The sequence below is a fragment of the Fukomys damarensis genome, unplaced genomic scaffold (genome assembly GCF_012274545.1).
Source record: "Fukomys damarensis isolate Sample0158 unplaced genomic scaffold, DMR_v1.0_HiC HiC_scaffold_5, whole genome shotgun sequence".
Taxonomy (NCBI): domain Eukaryota; kingdom Metazoa; phylum Chordata; class Mammalia; order Rodentia; family Bathyergidae; genus Fukomys; species Fukomys damarensis.
The window spans coordinates 1,761,622-1,783,553 of record NW_022900917.1 but is presented as its reverse complement, the minus strand read 5'-3'; the positions used below and the strand labels follow the sequence as shown (position 1 = coordinate 1,783,553).

The 21,932-nt window shown below is 49.0% G+C and overlaps 1 protein-coding gene across 1 annotated transcript in view; it reads left to right on the top strand.

The window, feature by feature from the left end:
* Positions 1-21,932, top strand: part of Oxr1 (oxidation resistance 1) — a 288,312-nt gene that overhangs the window by 43,721 nt on the left and 222,659 nt on the right. The window lies entirely within an intron of this gene.

Sequence of the window (21,932 nt, the reverse complement as noted above, 5' to 3'; positions counted from 1 at the left end):
AAAAAAAAAAAAAAAAAAAAAGAAGTGTATTCTGTAAGAAGTGAAAAGGGTATTCAAATTGTGAATTGTTATTGCACATTTTCCTTCGATATTATTATTCAAATAAAATTGTCATTAATTTTTAAACATTTATTTCTCGTGGAATATTTAAACCCTTTCACGTCCCTAGGAGGTAGCGATATATTTATTTAAAGGAATTGTATCCCTGGCGAGGATTTGGAAGATAAAACCCTCCAAAAGCAGTCCGTATGCCATGAAAAAGGAAGAAGAGGGAGAGCCCGGGAGTGGGGAAGGGAGGAGGTGCGGACAGAGCGGCTGGCACGTCTGGAAGTGGTGCCGTGTGGCATGGCCTAGCGTCGGAGCCAGCCCGGGCCTGGCCTGGCCTCCTGTAACCGCTGCCCCAACGCGACACGGTTTGGTTTCGGGCCACCTGAATGCAAAGGGAGTGAGTGTGGCTCCGGATTTGACACGTGTTCTGTCTACACGAGAAACGAGTGACACCGTGAAGCAGGAAATCCAGGGTGGCAGCATTGTCATCCTAGGTGGAAACTGAAGCTGTGGGGATCTTGTGGAAATCCCACGTCCTAAGTCTCTAAGAGCTCTTTCCGCATCCCTGGTTCAGATGTGCAGGGACTGCGCTGAGGGATCTTGGATGATTCCGTGGACAGCACCCTTCCTTCCTGATGCTCTCAGAGTTCCTGGAGGCTTCCACGTGGGGAGCTCTGGTCTGCCTCTCCAGGGCCGTGCTCCCCCCCGTCCCCACAGCTGAGTGGCCTTTTCTGTCTCCGTTCTCCCTGGGAGCTCATGAGCTGCCCGGGGCTGTCACGGAGTGAGAACACAGGGTGAATCTAAGCTGCCCAACAGGCCACTGGCTGTGCCACTTTTGCTAGTTTAGAAGTCGCTAAAGTTCTTGTTCCACGTGAGTCTTGTCACTCTTCCATACTCTGTGGAAGTCCTTCATAGACTTCATTAATTTAATGAAACTGTGTGGCTCTGTTTTTTGTTTGTTTTGGGTACTGGTGATCGAACTTGGGTCCTTGTGCTTGTGAGGCGGGCAGGGGAACCACTGTTCTGAAATCCTGAAAATACCGACTTCCTCAGAAGTGCATGGCGTGGTCAGGTCACTGGTGTGAGAGAACATGGGTGGCCCGGGGCAGGGGGAGGCTGTGTCCGGACTCCGATGCTTGCTTCACTGGTGGGAAAACTGTGTGGGCTCTGAGTGAGCCGCTCGGCATGGGAACATCGTCACCTGGAGGTCCTGTGCTTCCCGTGCGTGTGAAAGGACTGGAAGGGACAGGGAGGGGAGGACACACCTGTCCACAGAGAGCTCTCTGGGCTCTGCCTGAGACTGAAGTCCCTGTGCCCGCCTGCTCTGGTCTCCGGGTGCTTCTGAGTGCCACTCTGCCCCACGTCTTGTCCACAGTAACTGTGACCTTTAGGCAGAACTCTGTCCCCTGTGTTCCCGTGGTCCGCTTGCCTTGAAGGTGTGACCGGACCCACCCCCTCCCCGCATGGGTTTTCTCTGACTCTGGGACGTGTTTGTAGATGCAGCATGCTTCTAATGGTCCTCCCATGGAATCTAGGAATTTAGGAAATACTGGCCGAGTTCCTCAGGAGCATCGTATTGTTATTTGCTCTTTCATAAGCACCACATAGTGGCTGTGCCACGTGATGAAGGCAGCCTGACCTCACTGGCACCCTCGCCTCACCCAAGACTTCCTGTGTGAGAGCGTCCTGGCTGGAGGTGTGCCCTTATCCTCCAGCATGGACATCCTGGGCTTCTCTCAGAAGGATCTGGAGCTGGGGCCAGCACCGGCTTAGAGTAGGAAGGAGAAAGTGAGAAGCCCCTCATTTCCTGAGGTGGGGAGTTGAGGAGACCGATGCCACCGGAGATTCAGTTTAAAGTTGCAAAACTATTAAAGGGAGCCTCTCAAACTACAAAACAAAATTTTTAGTTCTACTTTTTACCTTGCTATCTGGAAATGGTCAGATTCTAATCATGATATGACAGAAATTGAGCAGAAGCAAATGACAACATTGCTATAATTCAGTAAGTCACCTATCCCCAGAGACCCGCACTGCAAGTCAAGGCCCTTCTGCCCCCCCATCCACACCCAAATGCACACACGCTGTCTTCGTGTCCCTGTGCACTGACCAGGAATTGAGGGAGAGCCTGGCAGAGGCTTAACCTGATTTTGCAAAACCACATCCATTTGACATCAGATTATTTTGCCCTGTGGTTCCTGAACATGTGTCAGTTTTTGCCCCAAAGTATCTTAGAGACTTCCTGGCGTCTGTCAGAGAGGAGGGCACTCAGCTGGAGCAGGAGCTGGGAAGAAGTCCCTGGGGAGACTGAGAGGCAGAGTGGCCGGGCAGACCCACTGGGCAGCCAGGCAGTGCCACGCCCGAGCTAATGGGGGTGAGGGCCACGCAGGGAGCTCAGGTGCTGCAGAGAGCTGGGAGTAGCCGAGTGGCCCTGACTTCATGAGCAAGGGCTGAAGCCCAGAGTGTTTTTGGAAACAGAAACAAAATGGAGATTTGTGTTTCCTGCCTGGAATGAAATGGTTTGGGCTTGTTTTTTGTAAATGCAAATATATCTCGCATTTATTCCTAAATATAAAGAAAAGTGCTGATTGCAAAGAGCCAAACACTGCAGAAAATTTCAAAGCAGAAATGAAAATGACCTACTGCTCACAGAAACCCATTGTTGAAAACACTTGTCTTATTTTCCATATATATTCACTGTTCACTTTTTATTGTTACAAAAATGGCCTCAGATGGTCATGCTGCTTTGCTGTCTACTTGTTTCTGCTGGACAGCTCCATGGCAACTGCCTTTTGATGGCAAAGAGTGATGTGATTGTGGATACAAACCTCTCTTTACAGGACAGTGACTTCTTTTATTTCACTCATCAAGGTGTGCACTTCAGTTATTTTCTAACATTCTTTGTTGCAATTGCGAATACCCCACTGTGAGGGAAACTCTTCAAGTATTGCTGGGTCGCAGGGACCCGGAGAGTGGGGCCCTGCTGTGCTGCGGCTTCAGGGATCCGAGGCCTCAGGCCCCGGGGAAAAGCATGCACTTCTGAGAAGGTGTCTTCTTGACCGATCTCCTTTCTCATTTTAGAAAAAGACCCATCATGGATCCTGCACTTTTCACCGGGTTTAATTCCTCATGAACATTATGCAATGTGCTGATAACTGTCCAAGAAATATTTTCTTCCAGTTGGCTAATAGAATATAAAAAGTTAAAAAATACCCTGCTATGCATATGTCCACAGACTGCAAATACAATGAAGTCCAACCTATGTGAGTTAGGTTATTGGCAAGTTTATAAGTGAGGAACGGTCTTTATTGAATTATCTTGTTTATCCAAAGGGATTTCTTTAGAATCCTAGAGTTGACAAAAGTGCCAAGTTAGAAATGTAGAAACTATGCTTTTCAGATTATTTACCCTGTGTGAAACATTTATACCTAAGCCATTTAATGAAGAAATGAAGAAGCATCTTCCCCATCATCCCTGCCACCCGCATTTCTGAGACCTACGTCTGCAGATGGCTCTGAGGAGGGCAGCGGGAACCAGACCTCCCGCACACGGCGCCATGGCCACCCTCAGCACACAGCCTGTCGTGTTCACGCCGAAAGTCCCAGGCCCTTGGGGACAGCATCAGAGCCCTGCAGAGACAGAGGCAGTAGACCCTGGATTACCTTTCCAGAGAGCTCACAGGGTGAGAAAAAAGTCAGAATTACCAACCATTGGGAACTGTAGAAAAAGAAACAGAGAAAGGTTTCATGTGACTGTGAGGCAAGGGTTTCTAACTGAAAAAAGGAGAGAACTCGTAAGATGGGAGAAGCAGTTGGCGAGAGAAACCTGCAGCCTCTCGGCAGGGTGCTGTGTACTGAACCGAAGACCACTGGGTGGAGGGACTGGGAGGGAGTAGGAGGGTGTGACAGCCAGACGTCAGAGAATCTCCCGTTAGTGGCAGCGAAACTAAATGAGTACAGATGAGTAAGTTGAGTTCAGGGGAGAACGGGAGAAAATATCCTAAGAAAAGAAAAGAAAAGAATAAAATAGACCCAAGAAAAGCTCCAGAAAAATGAAAATGTGTTTTCCAAATTACACAAAGTTTAAGGGAGAATGTGACTATTTGGGTTGATGTCAGTTTACTGAATTCTGTAAAATTTCAATGTCTTTCTATTCATAATATGCCTTTTCAAATTGAAATCCTTCATTATTAAAGTGTTAATACTGTTTTGATTTGGGATTGACACATTAAGTAAATACATTATATTTTTAGAACCCTCAGCTATCTTTTTGGCTTTGAGTAATGTGCCTTTAGAAATGGCTTTTTAGAAATCAAGCATTGCTGGGTGTGGTGATGCAAGCCTATAGTTCTCGGACTTGGGAGGCTGAGGCAAGAGGATCACTGGGTGCTCGAGGCCGGCCTGAACTACATACATAGTCAGATCCCATCTCAGAAAAACAAAATAAATCAAACAAACAGAAACATTTAAACATTTACAGGAAACCTTCTGAATATTTTCTTCTTATCTCTGCCTCTAATTATTTCTCTTTGGAAAAATAAAATAATCAGTAAGGCAATATTTTATTTTTGTTCTTAAACCCTGGCGCCATCAGGACACGTGTGGCACTTCTGAGGAGAACCATTTGGTGGCTGGTTGCCTTAGAGGACTTTCCCTCTGGAGAGCTGGTCACGTGAGGCTGAGGATGGCCCCTGGGCTCTCAGGTCCGTTCTCAGCCAGGACCGAAGCCCACATCTGTCACCCTGATGCCTCCTTCCCGCTCCCCCAGCCACAGTCCTTAGAATTAGTTACCGATCATCTCAACCAAACTCACGACTTTTACTGGGGAAAAATATAAACCTCAAATGAAGTGCTTTTCAGGGATATCATAAGGTCGTTTGTATGTATTACCTTCCTTTCTGAATCTCATCCAAGTCAAAAAATCTAAGTGAGTGCTTGGAAGACGCTTTGGGAAAGTCCTGGTTCACTGTCTTGTGAGAGAGCTGCAGTGACAACTGGTACGGCTATGGCAAAGCTTTTAGAGACGAAGGCCCAAAGTGCAACCCAAAACCCGCTTACTTATTACACCGCGCCAACCCTGCAATTAAAGCCCAATACTGAAGTTTCAGTTTAGAAAAAAGTAACTCATCCATTAACATCTTTCATCTTAAAAGACAAACACAGTAATAGTCAGCACAGGTCCACCACAGCCTTGGACAGTAGAAGACGCTTCAATGTGAAACTGCAGCATCCACTTCAGCCCTCAGGGCAGGCGACTCAACACCGCCTTGTAGGTTGTGAACAGCTTATATCAAAATCAGTCAACGGACTATGAAATGTTTTCAGTTTGTATGAAAAGAGTTATGTACATTGTTTTCAATCTCATCCAATAAAATCCACTGGCAAATCTTCAACATGATTTGCTAACGGTGTAGAAATTACCAACTCTTGTGTTATCCTGTTCTACATTCCCTATCCATCTTCTTGTTTATCTATTTATTTTCTTTCTGTCTATTTTGCTTGTTTTTTTTAATATCGTGAGGGCATTTTAGCAAGATTTAAGAATTATTCCAATATAGGGAAAAGAAGAAAAAAATACTTTCCAACAAAATTGTATGTTTGCTGAAAGAATTCAGTTCATTACTGTACACTGGATCTGTGTTCCGCTTTTAGGACTAGGGTCATTACATGAGTTCTGAGAATAATTTAGGCTGTAAATGAATGGGAATTTTTAATTCATGCATAAGCAGAGGCGCAAATTCATATGGTGTAATCGTACACAGACTGATACTGTTTTACTTTATGTGTTTTAGAAATGTTTCCATATATTTATATTCACCCATTTCCTCATCCAGCACATTATTTGTGAGTCCCAGAATGTACAACCTTTAATTCTGGGCCAGATGCTGAACGAAGGGAAGTCTCCGCTTCAGGAAGCTTGTGCTGTAGTGCTGAAGGCAGCTGTGCACACACACACACACACACACACACACACACACACACACTCAGGACACACAGTAATGTCCACTTGGAAGACTGATCGGGCAGAGAGAGATGGTGGAGTGTGAGGGGAGGCGGGAACTGGTGAGGAAGGGCTCTTCCAGGAGCTGCTGTGGACACAGAAAGTGAGCCTCGCGGAAAACCCTTTCCCTCTCCGGCACAGCAACAGGAGGCAGAAAGGATCCAGCAGAAGCCTCAGGGCAGCCGGCGGCAGAGAGGGGAGAGGCCTAGGAAGCGAGCTTGGGAAGGTGGCAGGGAGCCGCACAGGCCAGAGAACGCCTGGGTCATATCCTAAATGTGATGTGGTAAAATTTTGTGTGAAACACAAATTCAGAGCAGTTCAGTGGAGGGCAGAATGACATGTGGAGAGCAGTCTTGACATGATCTGTTTCCAAATTCTAAAGGGCCTTCTGTGACCTTCAGAGTTTACATGGATAATTCATATAATGTTCTCATATAAGCACTCATAGCGTTAATTAGATGTGATAATGAGAGAAAACTAATGTAATGAATAACCTTTTCACTATTTCAGCCTCTTTCTCATTGCTATCCATTTAGACTATTTAATGATATCCGTATACATTTGAATAACCAGGGACATAGTAGAAATGAGATTTCATCCCTCAGAACATTTTTACCTTGCATTAAGAATTTTTGCGATAGATGAATGAAAGTTTCTGTAATCTGTGGGGATTGAGACTTTTCTTATCATTGCCCAACTTGCATTATAGATTTATTATTAAATCTTCTCTCCCCATAAACTCCAAGGGTAATTTCAGTACACAAATACAACTGCACTAAACAGAGCATTGCCAGCGATACACTAGCTATTAACGTGTGTGATTTTGGTGTGGAACCAGGTGTAACACAACACCCATCAGGGCCGACAAAGACCGCACCAGAAATGTTGGTGTTGAACTTACAAGGCGTCACTTCTTGGAACAAATTGACCTTCATTCTAAGATTTTAACTTTCTCATACTTTTTGTGGTAGTTTTTGTCTTCACTGAGTGAAATGAAAGTTGGGCACACAATATGGACCCCAGCCCTCTCCAGTCTTATTGTGTACCTAGTTTCCTCAGCTGGACCCTACGATCTGAAGATCCGGATCATCTAATATGCTGGGAGTCATTCTCAGTGGCACCCTCAGAAGTGCTGGCATCACTGGGTCATAGCCAGTGATGAGTGGGCAGAGCCCCTGCCATGGGGGACTTGGGTGATTGGCAGCGCAGTTGTCTAGGTGGGCACAGTGGCTGTGCCAGCCTGCGAGTGCCGCCCTCGTGTCCCTCAAGGACTGCAGGCCTCGCTGCTGGGAGGCAGTGCCCTGCACTCGACCTGCTCCCTGCCCCTCTGGGGACCAAGGCCTAGGAAATCCTCCTGGAGACAGCTCTTTCCCGCTCGTGCTCTCTGCGCACATCCCACATTTACGCATTTTCTTCTTTTTTAATAATTACATTTTCTTTCCTGAGGAGCATTCATTTTCCTAATAGTATTGCAGACAGACTCATTTTTGTTACGTTCAAAATAAGTTAATTGCTCAGAGCTATTGAACTTGCTCTTGCTATTTCCGAGTAGTATGAAGAATCTATTTTTTCATAATAGCTAGGCTTGAGCCCTTGAATGTATTTTAATCCCTCGCATTTGGAAAGTTAAGTGCTTTCCCATCCACACTTCCAGAGGTCACATAGATTATATCTGCTGAATCGAAACTACTAATTATAAATATGAAGCTGAATTCAAGTGAAAATTTCCCTTTGGTCTGGGTCTGTGCAGATACAGCAGTGCACGATCTTAGCAACTTCGTTTGTTCTCGTCTAGAGTATGCAGAGTAGCAGAGGAGGCCACCCTGCTCACACGGCTCCCCATCCCAGGGTGGGAAGCTTGGTTCTGATGTTGCCATCCTGTCTGGCCGTGAACTTTGGGTCCAGGGATGTCCCCTCCCCGGTGGCTTTCAGCCTCACGCACATGGGCTTGGCAGACTCCTGCCGTGGTGAAGCTTGGTTCTACTCTAATGTTTGACGAAATATTAGATTAACTCAACCACTCTTGGGCTTCAGATGACCGACACCAAGTGTTTTCATGACTGTGACAAAAGAAATTGAAGTTTATACAAAGTGATGGCCCTGGCTGCATTTTCACTTAGACATTTTCCCTGGGGTTTTAGAGCATCATGAAACTGCACTCAGACATAACATGAGTGCAGAATCTGACTCACTGAGGTTTGGACGATTTTCCATCCATGACGTTGCCTTTAGGGTTTATGGAAAATGAGCTAGACATTCAAAGTGACCGCCTGGCAAGTTGTAAATGCTGTCCGTCGAAGTAAGGCGTGGAGGAGTAGAAGATGCCACCCTAGGAGAAGAGACGCCCGAGCCGGCCTGGAGGCTGACACCCACACAGCCTGCGCTGCACACACCAGCCGGCCCAGCATTTACCAGAACCCCCGGGCCTCGCACAGAAGGTGGATTTCAGGTCCAGGGTTGTGATGAGAAACAGAAACCCTCCATCGGCGAAGTGACACGGCCACCACGGACTGCTGGTCTGCGACACGCAGACCTTGGCAGCTCCCCCAGGACTGCAGCTCCGTCCAGCTGTGGCTCACTCCCGATGCACAGCAGCTTCCTGATGGTGAAGACGGTGAAGCAGTTGTGATCCAGTTTCGTCCTCTTGATTTTTAACCCTTCGTGGGGAAATTTCCTCAGCTCTCGGTCCTTCCCTGTGTCCCTCCCTGTGCGTATGGAGCCTTTCCTCGTGACTGTGAGGTGCATTATCTAGAACTGGAGAACGTTTTCTAGAAGAAGGTGGGAGGTCCTGGAGGGTGGCAGCTCCAGGATCCAGGATTTTGGACCGGGGCAGTGAGGAGCCCTCTCCTTACCAAGTGGGAAGAGTGAAGGTGATACTGGCCTAAGACTGCAGAATGAGAAATAAGAGACGATAGTGGGCTGAGATTGCCAGTTTCCTCTTGAAATGATATCCTTTCTGAGTTTTTGATGTTAAAACACATTCTTTGAAATGAAAGTGATACGTAATGATCACTGTTGTCTTCAACACATAAAAGTAGAAACAATCAGCCAGCCCGAATTCAGCCTCCAATTCTGATTTCCAAATCTGTGGTTTTGTAAATTAGTGGTCAGTGGGAGCCACCAGACCAGTTCCACTAGTTGGTCAGGTGAGTGCCGCGGTCACAGGATTCCCGAGAGCGGGTGACCCAGCTGTGCCTTCCTCTGAGCTCTTGGGACCCCTGGGTGCTGTGACTATTCCCACCGGCACCCACCCGCCCTGCCCAGAGTCCACTGCTGTAGCTGCCGCTCTTCAGTGTGAGCACAGCCATGCGTGCTCCGTGCGAGTTTCTCTTCCCCAGGGTCTCCACAGTACGTGTTAGTAAGTGTGATGAAGGAGGGGAAACTACAAATCACCTTGAGAAGCAGTAGTCTGAACAGCATTTTACCCGATTCTGGTACCTCAGATTCCTCATCAGGATAAGATATGCAAAGCATGTGTTCAGCACTTACCACACATGTAATAATTTATGCTGGGCATATTCAAGAGGGAGGCACGGTGACCTGTGTCTCCAGAATTTAGATTATAGTATCCTTTTCAATAGTTGTTGCCTTTGACCCTTTCTCACTGCTGGACAAACTACCCGACACCCACAAGTTAAAAGGAGGAAAGGTTTATTTTAGTTCTAGTTTGTAGAGGTTTCAGTCTGCAGCCAGCTTGCTCCCACCCAGCGTGACGTGGCCAAGGGGTCTGGCAAAGTGAAACAGCTGCTAGCAGGACAGCCAGGAGGCAGCAGCCATGGAGAGAGGAGCTGCTGTGTGCCCTCCAGGCCATGCCCCTGAGCCCCACCTCTGCCCACCAGGTTCTCCCAGCCTGGGCTCAGAGTTGTGGGGAAGGCCTGTGCCGCCACCTGGGGTCAGGCAGACTCAGGGATGGCTGGCCCAGGGCTGCACAGAGTGTGGCTCAGATGGGCCAGCAAGGAGGCGGTGAGCCCTAGCGGCTCTCACCTCAGGCTCTGCCCATCTCTGTCCTAGCTCCCTGTGTCCGAGGCTCCTGTGTCCCGCTGTCGGTGACTCCCATGCTGTTCCTGCTCCCACCCCCCAAGCCTGATTGGGTATTTCAAACCAAAACTTGGTCCATTCATCACACGCCTGATTCTGACTTCTTCGGCGTTTTCTCTTGATCAAGCAGTTCTGATACTGTAGCAGTTCTGATCCACTCTTGCATCACAGAGCAGGTCCAGCTTTCGTCGTAATCACACTTGAGCCAACCAGTTAGCCAGAGTTAGCCAGAACCACGACTGCGAGGTAATGGGACAGATCAGTACCGAACCTCAGGCAGCTCCTAAAATGCCTTCCCCGTGCCCCCGACAGCTTGCTAAAGGCTACAGCCCAGCCCAGCTGCATTGGGAATTCTGTGGGGGACCCCATGATCTGTAGTTCATCGAGCCTCCCAGGTGACTTTGCTGTGAGCTTAGGTTTGAGAGCAGATGGTGCAGAATTCTCTCTTGAGTCGAGATTTTCAGAGTGGTTGGCAAAACAATGGCTAGGCATCTCTGTGAGGCAGGAGATCCCCGATAACATTAGCTAACACCTTTGGCACCTTCACATTTGTTTTTGACAGGGAGAGAACCCTGTCAGCATGTAAGCTCTGGCTTCTTTCCCTGATTTAACTGATACAAACATTGCTCCAGTTTTTGCTAAGCAAGTTTAAAGCAGTAGCCCCATTTTTTTTTTTTTAAGGCAGGGTCTCACTATGTAGTTGAAACTGACCTGGAACTCACTATGTAGCCCAGGCTGGTCTTGAACTCACAGCCATCCTCCTGCCTCAGCCTCCTGAGTGCTGGGATTACAGTTGTGTGCCACCACATCTGGCTTATCCCCATTTCTTGATGCTTAAAGCACTCACAGTGGCCTCTCCTGTCCACTGGGTCTTGTGTAGTTTCTAATATAAGAGTTGCATTGAGATAGAATTCATATACCATACAATTCTCCCCTATAAATATGCAGCTTAAGGGTGTAGTTAGTGGCTTGCTCCACGTGATAAATAATAAACAAGTGAATAAATGTTCAGTTTAATCATTTTTAATATATTTACAGAGTTTTGCATCTATTATCACCATCAGTTTTAGAAGATTTCCATGATCCCAAGAAGAAATCCCCACCTATCAGCAATGACTCCATTTTCCTGCCCCAGGCAACCGTGATCTGTCCCCCCCCCCATGAGGGATTGAACTCTGGACCTTGTGCTTGCCAGGCAGGCATGGTACCACCAAGTACATACTGAGCGCACTGAGCGGTACACTGAGCTACAATCTATTTCCACCTCTGTAGACTTGCATTTTCCTGACAGAGCATATAAATGACCTCATCTGATATGTGGCCTTCTCTTCCTGGCTTCTTCCACTGGGCATAAAGTTTTAAGGTTCAGTACTTCCTTCCTTTATTACCAGATAGCAGTCTGTGGAATGGATGTGCCACTTTTTCTTTGTCCGTTCATTGGTTGATGGACATTTGAGTGGTTTCCACATTTTGGATAGGAAGAGTAATCCTGCTATAATCATTTATATACAAGTGTTCTCATGAGCATTGTTTTCATTTTGCTTGGGTCTATACTTAGGATTGGCATTGCTAGCTCACATGGCATGTCTGTGAATTTCTTTAGTGTTTTTGTGTTTTGCTTTTTTGTTTTGAAACAAGGCCTTTACTATGTAGTCTAGGGCTAGCTCTGACATCATTATGTGTTTGAAGCTGACCTTCAACTAGAGATCCTCTTGCCTCATCCTCCTGAGTGCTGGGATTGCAGGCATGTGCCACACACCTGGCTTAACTTGTGAAGGAACTTCCAGAGTATTTTGCAGAGTGGCTGCATCATGTTATATTCTCGCCGGGAGTGCATGAGTGTTTTAATTTCTCCATATCCTTGCCACCACTTATTATCATTTGATTTTTTAAATTAATTTAAATTTGTGATTGACATAGAATGTTTGGATATTTTTGTGAAGTTATCCGACTGGGTCTGCATCATATCTGGCTGAGGTTTGTGTTTGTGTTACGCTTGTGACTAGCGATGTGAACTTCTGTTCCTGAGTGTATTGGCCATGGGTTTGCAGCAGTGCTGTTCTGCTCGTGTACCCATGATTCAGTGGGATTGTCTGCCTTTTCATCACTGAACCATGGAAGCTCTTCCGGTGATCCAGGAGCCATCTTCTTTACATGACTTTGCAGTAGGCTTTTGGTTTTGTTTTTGTTGGTTTTATTTTTGGATAAGGTTTGAAGTAGTAAATATAATTCCTATAAATGGTGGGAGACAATGATGTGAGTTGAAAATATAATATTTTAGCTAAACAGAGTAGCAATGGTCACTGTCTGTGGAAAGCAACTTGTGAGATTACCTACTTGAGAGATTTTTTTCCTGAAATTCGCTGACAAAAAAGCCAGTGTGATGTTTCGAAGGAAAGGATTTCCATAAAGAGTGGACAGGCTAAACGCTAGCCATAGAGTCCAAGCAGGAGAAGTCAGGGTAAGGTGTTGAATCTGCACACTGAAGCCATCAGGGAGAACGCAGGAGAATGGAAGTCTTCAGGGACCAGGTAGAAGCCCGGTGCACTCATCTTAAGAGCGTGGTGGTGCACACTGTAATCCCAGACTTGGGAGGCTGAGGCAGGAGGAGTGCTGCAAGTTCAAGGCCAGCCTGGGCTACATAGTGAGCTCAAGACCTGCCAAAAACTACATAGCAAGATCCTGTCACAACAACAATGAGGGGGGATATAAAATAAGTAAAAAAAAGAGCTGGGGGCAGCAGAGGCGGAGGCAGAATGGGCTTCTCTCAGTGAAAGTAGGTGTGGTCAGGCAGAAGGCCGTCTGCAGGTGGGAAGGGGAGCTTGGAAGCCCTGGGGGGAGTGGGGAGAGGAGCTGTCCAGAGGCGAGCACAGGGAGGCAGGCACAGGATGCGAAGGCCGTGGGTCTTCGGCGGATGGCAGCTGCAGGTTTTGTCTTTGCCATCCCGGAGCCTGTGGGTTTGAGTGTGGTTTTTCTGACGTCATTGGGTCCATCTGTAATCTGCATGTGTGGGGTCTCTACCTGATCCCCACTCTCTAAAAACTGTCTCCCTGCTCAAGCCTCTGTGCCAGGCCCAAGGCCTTCAGCTCCATCCCAGCACTGCAAGGTAAAAAGGAAGTAAAGTGAAGGTTCCCCAGGGAATACTCTGTAGTGCTGAGGAGTTTTTCTTCTTTTTACGCAGTGACTTCCTAAATGTCTTTTACCCAGTTTGAGGCAAGCTTGTAGTGGAAGACCATCACCAGTGTCGCTGCGGTCGCTGCTGGATCTTGTGATGCCTCCCGTCATAGCACCACTGGTCTCCATCTCTCTGGAAGTAAACCAGAGCAGCAGTCCATGCCCATCTTTCCACACTGCGATTCCCTGCGTGCGTCCCCTTCCCATGGGGGAGACGGCAGGGACCGCCTGGGACTCACACTGCTGACCTGTGGGCTCTGATTTGCAGGTCGCCAGCCGAGTTCTTGTCCTGTCTCGCAGGGTCTGTACTTCACCGTACAGTCACAAGATCGACACGAGAGATCCTATTCCTTTCAGCTGTGGATCTTCATGCCAGTTTGGAGCTGACTTTCTTTGTTTACTAACCCAAGCCCACAAGATTAAAGAAAGCGGCAGCATTCTGACGTCTTGTTTCTCATTGCCGATTTCTTCAGTCAAGTACAAACCCTTCCAAGAGAAACCCCGTCATGCTCCTCCCTTCCTGCAATGGCTCCGGGGACGGCAGCTCTGGCCGGGAGCTGCTTGGTGGTGCCTGGGTCACTTCCAGGATGTTGGCAGAGACAGAGTCAGGCTCTTGCTTTTCCTCCTAGTTGTCCTGCCCAGGCCCATCGAGTACGGGGCATTTTTTTTCTTTGTTTGTTTGAATCGCGGGTCTTCCTTTGCGAGTAGAGGAATCTATGTATTTTCTAGGCCCTGTGCTCGGTTCTCTGTGATGTAGCACAGTGGGTTTCTGTGTCTGTTTTGGAAGTTGGGCGATAGCTGCTTTATATATAAGATGACAGCCGGGTAAGAACTTGCCCATGTAAGTGGGTGAAGTGGCGAGAGCCTCAGACGTTTGCAGTCTGGCCCGAGCTGCTGGTTTCTGTGGTGCTGGGGAGGAGGACTGGAACTCCCTGGAGGCAAGGACTTCCGAGCCGTGTGCCACCCAGCCTGGAGCACTGGGGAGAGGGAGAAGGAAGGCGGGGAAGGGGAAATTGACAAGGTGTCCCTGGAGAGCCCCTGCCCTTCCGTGCTAGGGCTCTGTTGTGCTGGAAGTCATGTTTTGCTGCTGTTGGCGATAAAGGGTGACGAAGCCATTTCATGCTGAGTTGATTGGTGATGAGGCGGAAGCACTGCTGGTCAGTACTGTGACTTAGGGTCAGCACTAGAGGGATTTTGAGCTCTCCCTTTAAGACTTCCACACAGTGTTAGCGTCATCGGTTTCCGTGCATCTATTCATCTCTGTTCCTTGCCGGTGGTGCTACATTAGCTGGCAAACCTGTCACCTATGGCTCGTGTTGCATCCTGTAGGCAGCTGAGCTTACATGAGAGCAAGGCACTGCCTGCAACCAGGTGCATTCTGGGGAGACTGGTGCGATGCCGGAGAGCCCATTGGTACCGCCCTGCGTGGGCTGAGGCCACAGGACAGGCAGTGCCCAGGGCAGAGCTCGGGCTCCGGCCAGCCGGGGTCTGGAGGGAGGGACGCGGTGCAGTTGGACCTCAGGCCTGTTCCAGTACCGCTATCTTCACGTAGGTCACCCTTGTTTCCCAGTGTCTGGGTGCTTAACTCCCATCCCACACTGCAGTTGTCTACAGTCGGGATTCTTTCATCGTGTGGCATTTGGGAGACAGACATTTGAGAATAGGTAAACGTGCAAAGACCGGAGGATTCCTTTGTCCTTAAAGTCCACATTACCAAAAGTGTGGTGGGTCCACGCCTGTTAGGTGGGCAGCGCTATGGGAAGTCTGGGTGCCAGGGGGACGATGCCTGCGACACAGAAGTTAAGTGACACTCGGGACGAGGTGCCCCCTCCTAGTGACCACATGGTGGAAGAAGGCAGCCAGTTGAAGACTTGTGAAAGTGCAGAGGTGGAGCTGTGTGTTTGTCAGCTCTGAGGGATCTTGGGCCTCGGAGCCTGTCTGATGACATGGGCTGTTACCACATCTGATCTCCAGCCCAGACGGTACTAAGATCGGCTCCCCATCTCACAGGTGCTGGATAGGCATGGGAGGCGCCTGCCGTTCCTGAGGTCAGGCAGTCGGAGGGTGTGACCCGCAGCCCGAGCCCATGTCCCTGTGGCACGTCCTGTGCCATTGTGTGTAAGTGGCTGCAGCCTTCACTGTGCAGTCCCGGCCAGCACTGTGTAAGGCCAGAGAAGATTTTCCAGAGGAAAGATGCAGAGCCAGCCCCGGGGAAGCTCTGCAGGCAGCTCGCCGCACCTTCTGGGGAAGAACTCCCAGAACGCGGGGTTGTTCACACAGGGCAGGAGGAGCTGTACCTCCCAGAGTCAGGGAGCCCCTTTCTTTGGTCTGTTCCTAACTCAGTTTTTCTTTAGAGATAGGGATTTTCAGTTGTCTGCATACTAAGAGTTGTGGAACACTTCTGGTGGTCTTGTTTTACTGTCTAACTTCCTGACTTAAAGCATTGTTAAAGAAGATCTTGTTATTTCCCACTGTACTCCAGGATGGACTCCTATTCTTACTTCCCAAAGATGGAAATGGAAGGTTTTGTTCAGAGCTCAAAGTAAACGTCCCAGGGCAGGACTGTGTAAATCCTTCAAAGAAGAAAGGTCGCCAAAAGTTCCTATTGTTTTCCCTGGGGTGGCAGCTATGGTCTGTGACAGTTAGGAATTTGAGGCAGATGGAAGACAAGTTCCCTTTAATTCTCTAATGAGAATGTTCCAAAAGCAAGCTGGAAAAAAGTCTCCTGAGAAAATTCTCATCGTTACTTTGCAAATACTGTACACATGCTTCTTTGTTGCAGTTCCTATAAACTGTCCTCACTCGAGGGTACACACACATCTTAGCTCTCCTTACGTGAATCTTTTTAAAAGCTACAATTTTCTATAAGTTATAAATGCCACATTATACAAGTGTAATATTGTACAAGTATACTAATATTTCTTGAGCAGTCAGTCCAAGCATTTTACCTTTTTAATGCACTCCAGCCTGGGGTTTAGGCTTAGGAAAATCTTGTCTTTCCTCTTTCCTGTCCAAGTGCATGGGCAGTGAGCATCTAAGGTGGGACTCAAACCTGAGCAGCCTTGCTCCAGGGCTTCCAGGTGGCTTCTCTCTCTCCAGCTGTGACTCTCTCCAGGCTTACTTGATTCTGTTCTGGTTCCATTCAGCACCATCTTCTGAGCTCAGGAAAGCACCTTTGTCAGACTCCTTTGCAGCTAGACTTCTGCCCATTCTAGGCTTCACCATGCAGCTCAGTCCCTGGACACTGAGGACTTGGAGACCGTGTAGACGGAGCTGTAGCCATGGTGGCTGGCGAAGGCTGAGCTTTAGCTTCCTAGCTGCTCATCAGTGGAGGCAGTGGCAGCAGCAGCAAGATTTCCTCTAGAATAGTGATGATGAACCTGGGGCACATATGCCACAGCTGATTGTTTATACCATTGAAAGCTCTAAAAGGGTCACCATTACTGCTCTAGAACATTCCTGGGTAGGGTTGAGAGTTTCTGGAACTACTTCTCATCCTGCAGTCAGATCCTTTCCATTGAAACCAGCCAGTTTACCCTCCCCAAAGATAAGATCCTGCTGGAAGAAGAAGGCTTTGGGCTCATAAAGGAATCTCACTGACCCTGCTGTCCCTCTAGTGTTGGAGCTGAACAGAGGCCATTTTCTGTTTACAGTCTGTGATTGTTAGCACAGAAGACCAGGCTTAGGCATTCGTTGAAGTCAGTTTTTCCATAGAAGTTATCTCTTCCAACCCTGAGGTCCCCACCTAAAAAAACTGCATTTCTGGTGGATAAAGGATTTCTTGTAAAAAAATAATAAACACCGTCTTGAAGAATAATAAAAGTTACACAGTTAGGAAGGGCCAAGCACATACTGTCTGTTAGATCAGTGCCTCAGTTCTTGAGAAGCAGAGTAGGGAAGTGCTCTTACCTGCCTCTTGGCCTTATTCTTCTCATCTTGCCTGTGCCCACCCCAAGTCAAGGGAATGGTGGCCCTTGCCTGGGTCCTGAAGGGTGCAGACAGGTAACACAGGAGGCATTCCTGCCCGGAAGTAATCTCTGAGGAAATGGGGTGTTTTGAGACAGTGAGGATCTGCAGGCTTAGTGGGGTGAGTGGGAGTACAGAGGGACAGATGACAAGGTCAGAAAGAGGAGCTCAGGAAAAGACAAGGCTTCCATCGCGTGTCCATTTGGAGGAGACTTGGAAACAGCCTCTCGTGAGAATACGGAACTGATGATTGAATGCCAGCAGGGAGGAGTCAGCGGGAAGAACAGCCTTGATGCTTCTCTAGTCTTTCCCAAGAGGAGGGAGCCCTGGAAATGTAAATCAGAGATGGCGGGCAGGGTAGCAAAGGGGCCTTCCAAACGGGCCGAGAGGGTAGCAGGGGGTGGGTGTCATGTCCTGGAGACGGGATGGGCTGGACACGAAAACACCAAGTCGAGAGCATCCATCCTTAAAGCATGATTTCAAATTCAGTTTCAGTGTGTGGAGAAGGCAAACGGCAGAGGTCAGCTCTCTCTAGTCCTTGCTCTCAAGTGACCAGTATCAGGCACCCCAGGTCCCTGGCAGGACCTCTCTCGGCCTGCACGGAGCTGCACTCCTCAGGCTGTGCTGGAAAAGGCGGCCCGGGAAGGAAGGCGTTCTTCTGAGACTCGTGGTGTTCCTCTGAGGGTTTTAATCCCGGTTTCACTTCTGCTGTTGTTTTTCTTCCTCATCTGTACGCGAGTGAGCCGGTGCTGGGATGGATGTTGGCTGGTGAGGGAACACGGCTCTGGAAAGCCATCCGTGGGGCTCAGAACCGTTTTTTTCTCCCAGTCCCGGGGGATGGGGCAGCTCTGTCTGCGGCTGAACACTGCTGCACAGGGGCTGGGCTGGTGACCGGGACTCGGCTACAGGCACGATAGCACCACGTGTATCTCAAGGCCATTTACTTGGCAACAGCAGCCGTCCCAGAACACATCAAGGGTGGGGATCAGAGCTGAAATGGCCCTGCGTCCCTCGAGACAAGGCTCACACACATTCCTGCGGTCACCACTCAGGCGAATCCCTTTCATTGTAAAACCAATTTTTAAAAGTTCAGGTGTGGCTTCCAGCTCTGACGGACTGGAAGCAGTGAAAGGCCTGGGGAAGGGAGGTGGCCGCAGAAAACACGGTGAGCTCCTGAAGTCAGGCGAGCGCTTCCAGTTGGAGAGTGGACCATGACAAACGCTGCTGTCGCCTCCCTGCCCCAGGAGAAACAGGCCGCTAAATGAGCAGAGCTGACCGTCCCCTCCCAGGCTGCGCAGGTGGCCGCCCCAGGTTCCCGGGCCTTTTGAGGGCCCTAGGCTGCTTCCCGCACAGCGCCCTGCGTGGTCCTTGAGCTCTGGACGTGATGCTCCCAGGAGCCTGGCGTGAACCTGGCTGCAAATCAGGTCAGGCTTTGGAAGATGCCCCTTACCCCAAAGAGCCGTGTGTTCTCTCCCAGTGCACATGTTCCTTCCTGGCCGGCCTGAAGCTCAGGGGTCCAAACCTTAGCTCCTCCCGTCCCTCTGCATGCTGGGGTGGGCGTGGTGTTGAGCGGCTGGGAACTGAGCGCTGAGCTTGGCCCCTTCAGCCCCTACTCCGTCAGGGAGAAATGGGGAGCCACAGCTGTGCGGCGCCGCAGAAGACCAACATCTTCCAGAGCCTGTCCTGAGGGCAGCCTGTGCACAGCAGTTACAGTTAACATTGGTGCTGATGACCCCAGTCATTAGGAAAAGATTAAATTATCTAACATGAAATTAGATCAAGCCATATCTGCTGTGTGCAAAAAAGGCAAAGAAGAATGAATGCATTTTGGGAAAATGCCGTGAAAATGTTCAACAATGCTAGAAAGAGATTTAGATATTTTGTAAATTCTGCAGAGCATCCATCACTGTCATCGCTGGGTAAATGAAACATGTCTGTATCTGACTGTTCCTGCACGAGAAGAAGGTGTGCTCTAGGGACCGTGGGAGCTGTCTGCCCACCAGCCCAGAGATGCTTATGTCTGCAGGGCTGAACTAAGTGAAGCAACATTGTCATCCTTTCTCATTACCGATATTTTCTCGCAGTGCTGGGGCTCAGACTCAGGGCCTTTGAGTCCCAGGAGAGTCCTGGCCCGCGGGCTCAGCCCTGCCCTGAGTGGCTCCTGCACTGTCATAGCAGAGCAATCCTGGTCCCTGCGTCCGGAAGCTGTGGGAGGCTGCTCGTCCTGTCTCCCATTGTGCCATCAGTGCAGATTTGCCTCCTGAGAAGTATAGATTTAACCTCTGCAACTGTGATGTTTCCTGTTTGATAAAAAGTCCCTTTGGAGCACAGCTAGTAAGGCATCTCGGGGCATCACTGTCTTTTGGATATAAGTACCTTTGTTTGGTCTTAGATTTTAAATTTATCCATCGTGGGTACGTCATGAAGTCCGTCATTTCTTCCTTCCCGATTTTTACTTAAGTTCAATTTGTACTTTGTCAGAACTGTTTAACGTGTTAACATCACAATGAGCAGTCCACGTTCACATGTGAAATTTTCTTGGTCATAGGTAACTGCGGTCTTATGTATTTGTTTATTCAGCAAATATTATGTGAGTGCCTGTTTTGTGCCACTGCTAGAGACAGCACGAGACCCCTTAAGACCCAGCCCTGCTTCTGCTCCCTCATTCTGTACACAAGGACTGTGATGTGGAGGGGTCCTGGCTCACAGGGAGAGTTGGGGTCCGGCCTGCGCCCTCGTCTCAGACCGTGCACCAAGCCTTCCATGCTGCAGACTGTAAAGTCCTGGCAGCCGCTGCCCCACGGTTCAGCAGAAAAGCTTCCCACCTCTGCGAAGGGCAGCAGTGATAAAACGCTAGGGCAGGTACCCGGAGTGCTGCAGACTGCCAGGGAGAGCTGCGCCCAGTGCTCCCCTGCACCCTCCCTGGTGTTGAGTGTGGCCGGCAGCGTCTGTGACTCATCTCCTAGAAGTCCACACTCTGCAGTCCCCCTGGGGTGCCTCCTCTTCACCATCATCCTCTCCTTGCTGACCACCCAGGCTCAAGAGGAGCGCAGACAACGTCGGGAAGGCAGCAGAGGTGACCCAGACACCTTGACCCTCCTCCCGCCCCACGCCTCGCACGCGCACCGTCCCCTGCTTCCGTCTGGCGGTTCCTTCCCACCCTGCAGAGGGGGGCTCGTCCTGCACCCCAAGACTCGATGGTACACAGGCGACTGCCTGGCACATCCCTCAGAGTACAGTTTACATTCTGTCCCAGGATTCTTGGGGAGAAAGCCTTAACCCTGGGAAATCACCTGCAGGTACTAAGTAGGACTAAAATTCTACAGTGATCTTCATATGTATGCTTTTACTGTCGAATACATGTATAATATGTAATTACCAGTAGGACTTCATAGTCCTATAAATTACATATTATCAGAAACAAGGGAAGTTATTAGCCAGAAAAACAAAAATCTACTACACATTCTTTAGGTGATTTTAGCTATTTAACACACATTTTAGGAAAACTGTAGGAGAGACATTTTAAGGAACAGTACGGATTCCATTTTAAAATGTACCATCTAACAAGATAGACTGTCACTGTTGTCCAGACTCACTGCTCTCTCAGCGATCAAACGGCCCACAGCACACGGACCTATAGGATCTGTCCTGAGAGTCCGAGGGGAACCTGTTTCCAGCCACAGAAGTGTAGCCATGGACAGGTCTTGGCGTGATGCTCTTTTTGAAAACAAAATCTTTATCACCAGAGGACCTTTTAAAGAAAGTGTTCGGTAGACGTAACAGGCATATATGACAATATCAAACAGGTGAAGGTGTTTTACAGAATCAATCACATCCTTGGCACACGCCCCACCCGGCTCACTTTTACGTCATTGCCCAAACTAAACCCAGTGTTAACCCAGAAACCCACACTAGGGAGTGGACAACAGCTGTGCGTGCCACCCGGGACCACTAGAAGCTGGAGACGCGAGGCCTGCAGGCAGTGGTGGGTGCCGTGAGCTGAGTGGCCCTGGTGTGGGACCCTGCCCAGCAGTGAAACCGCGGCAGCAAAATGCTCAGTGGATCTGAAATGCTTGTCAAGGGAAAGAAGCCAGACCTGGTGATGTATAGTTCTGTGTACCTGGCAGCAGGGAGGAAGTAAGGGAAGGGAAACCGTTCCTCCGTGCTGGGTGGTGCAGAGGCGGAGCTTGGCAGAGGGGTTCACAGGGAGTCTGCCCCTCCTACACACACAAACACACACACACCCGGCAGCACAAGCTGGCGTCTGTGTCCCCTGGATCCTCACGGCAGCAGCGCACAAGGGCGAATTTCCACGCACACAAATAGAAGTTTGAGAAAATCACCTGGGATGTTTGGAGATTACAAGGTGGGATGCAGACTGACAAATAAATTAGTCTTTCTTACAGATGTGTCACACGACCTCCCTGAACTTAATAGAAAAAAGAAATAGGCCTACATAGCTTCAGAAAGTATTGTTTCAGAAAGGAAAAGCAAGCAAAAGAACCATGTACAAGCGCTGTCCTTCAGCCTGTGTCTGGCTGGGAAGTGGTTTCCTTGGCAGTCCTGAAACTGCTACACATGTGTGGGTGCGTTTTGGGCAAGAGGGGCCCAGTTAATGACATAGGTGAGCTCCTGTGGTGTTACGCTGGACTGGAGCCAGCCCTATGGACACACGCGGGTAGATCCAGAAATACGTGTGTGCGCCTGGC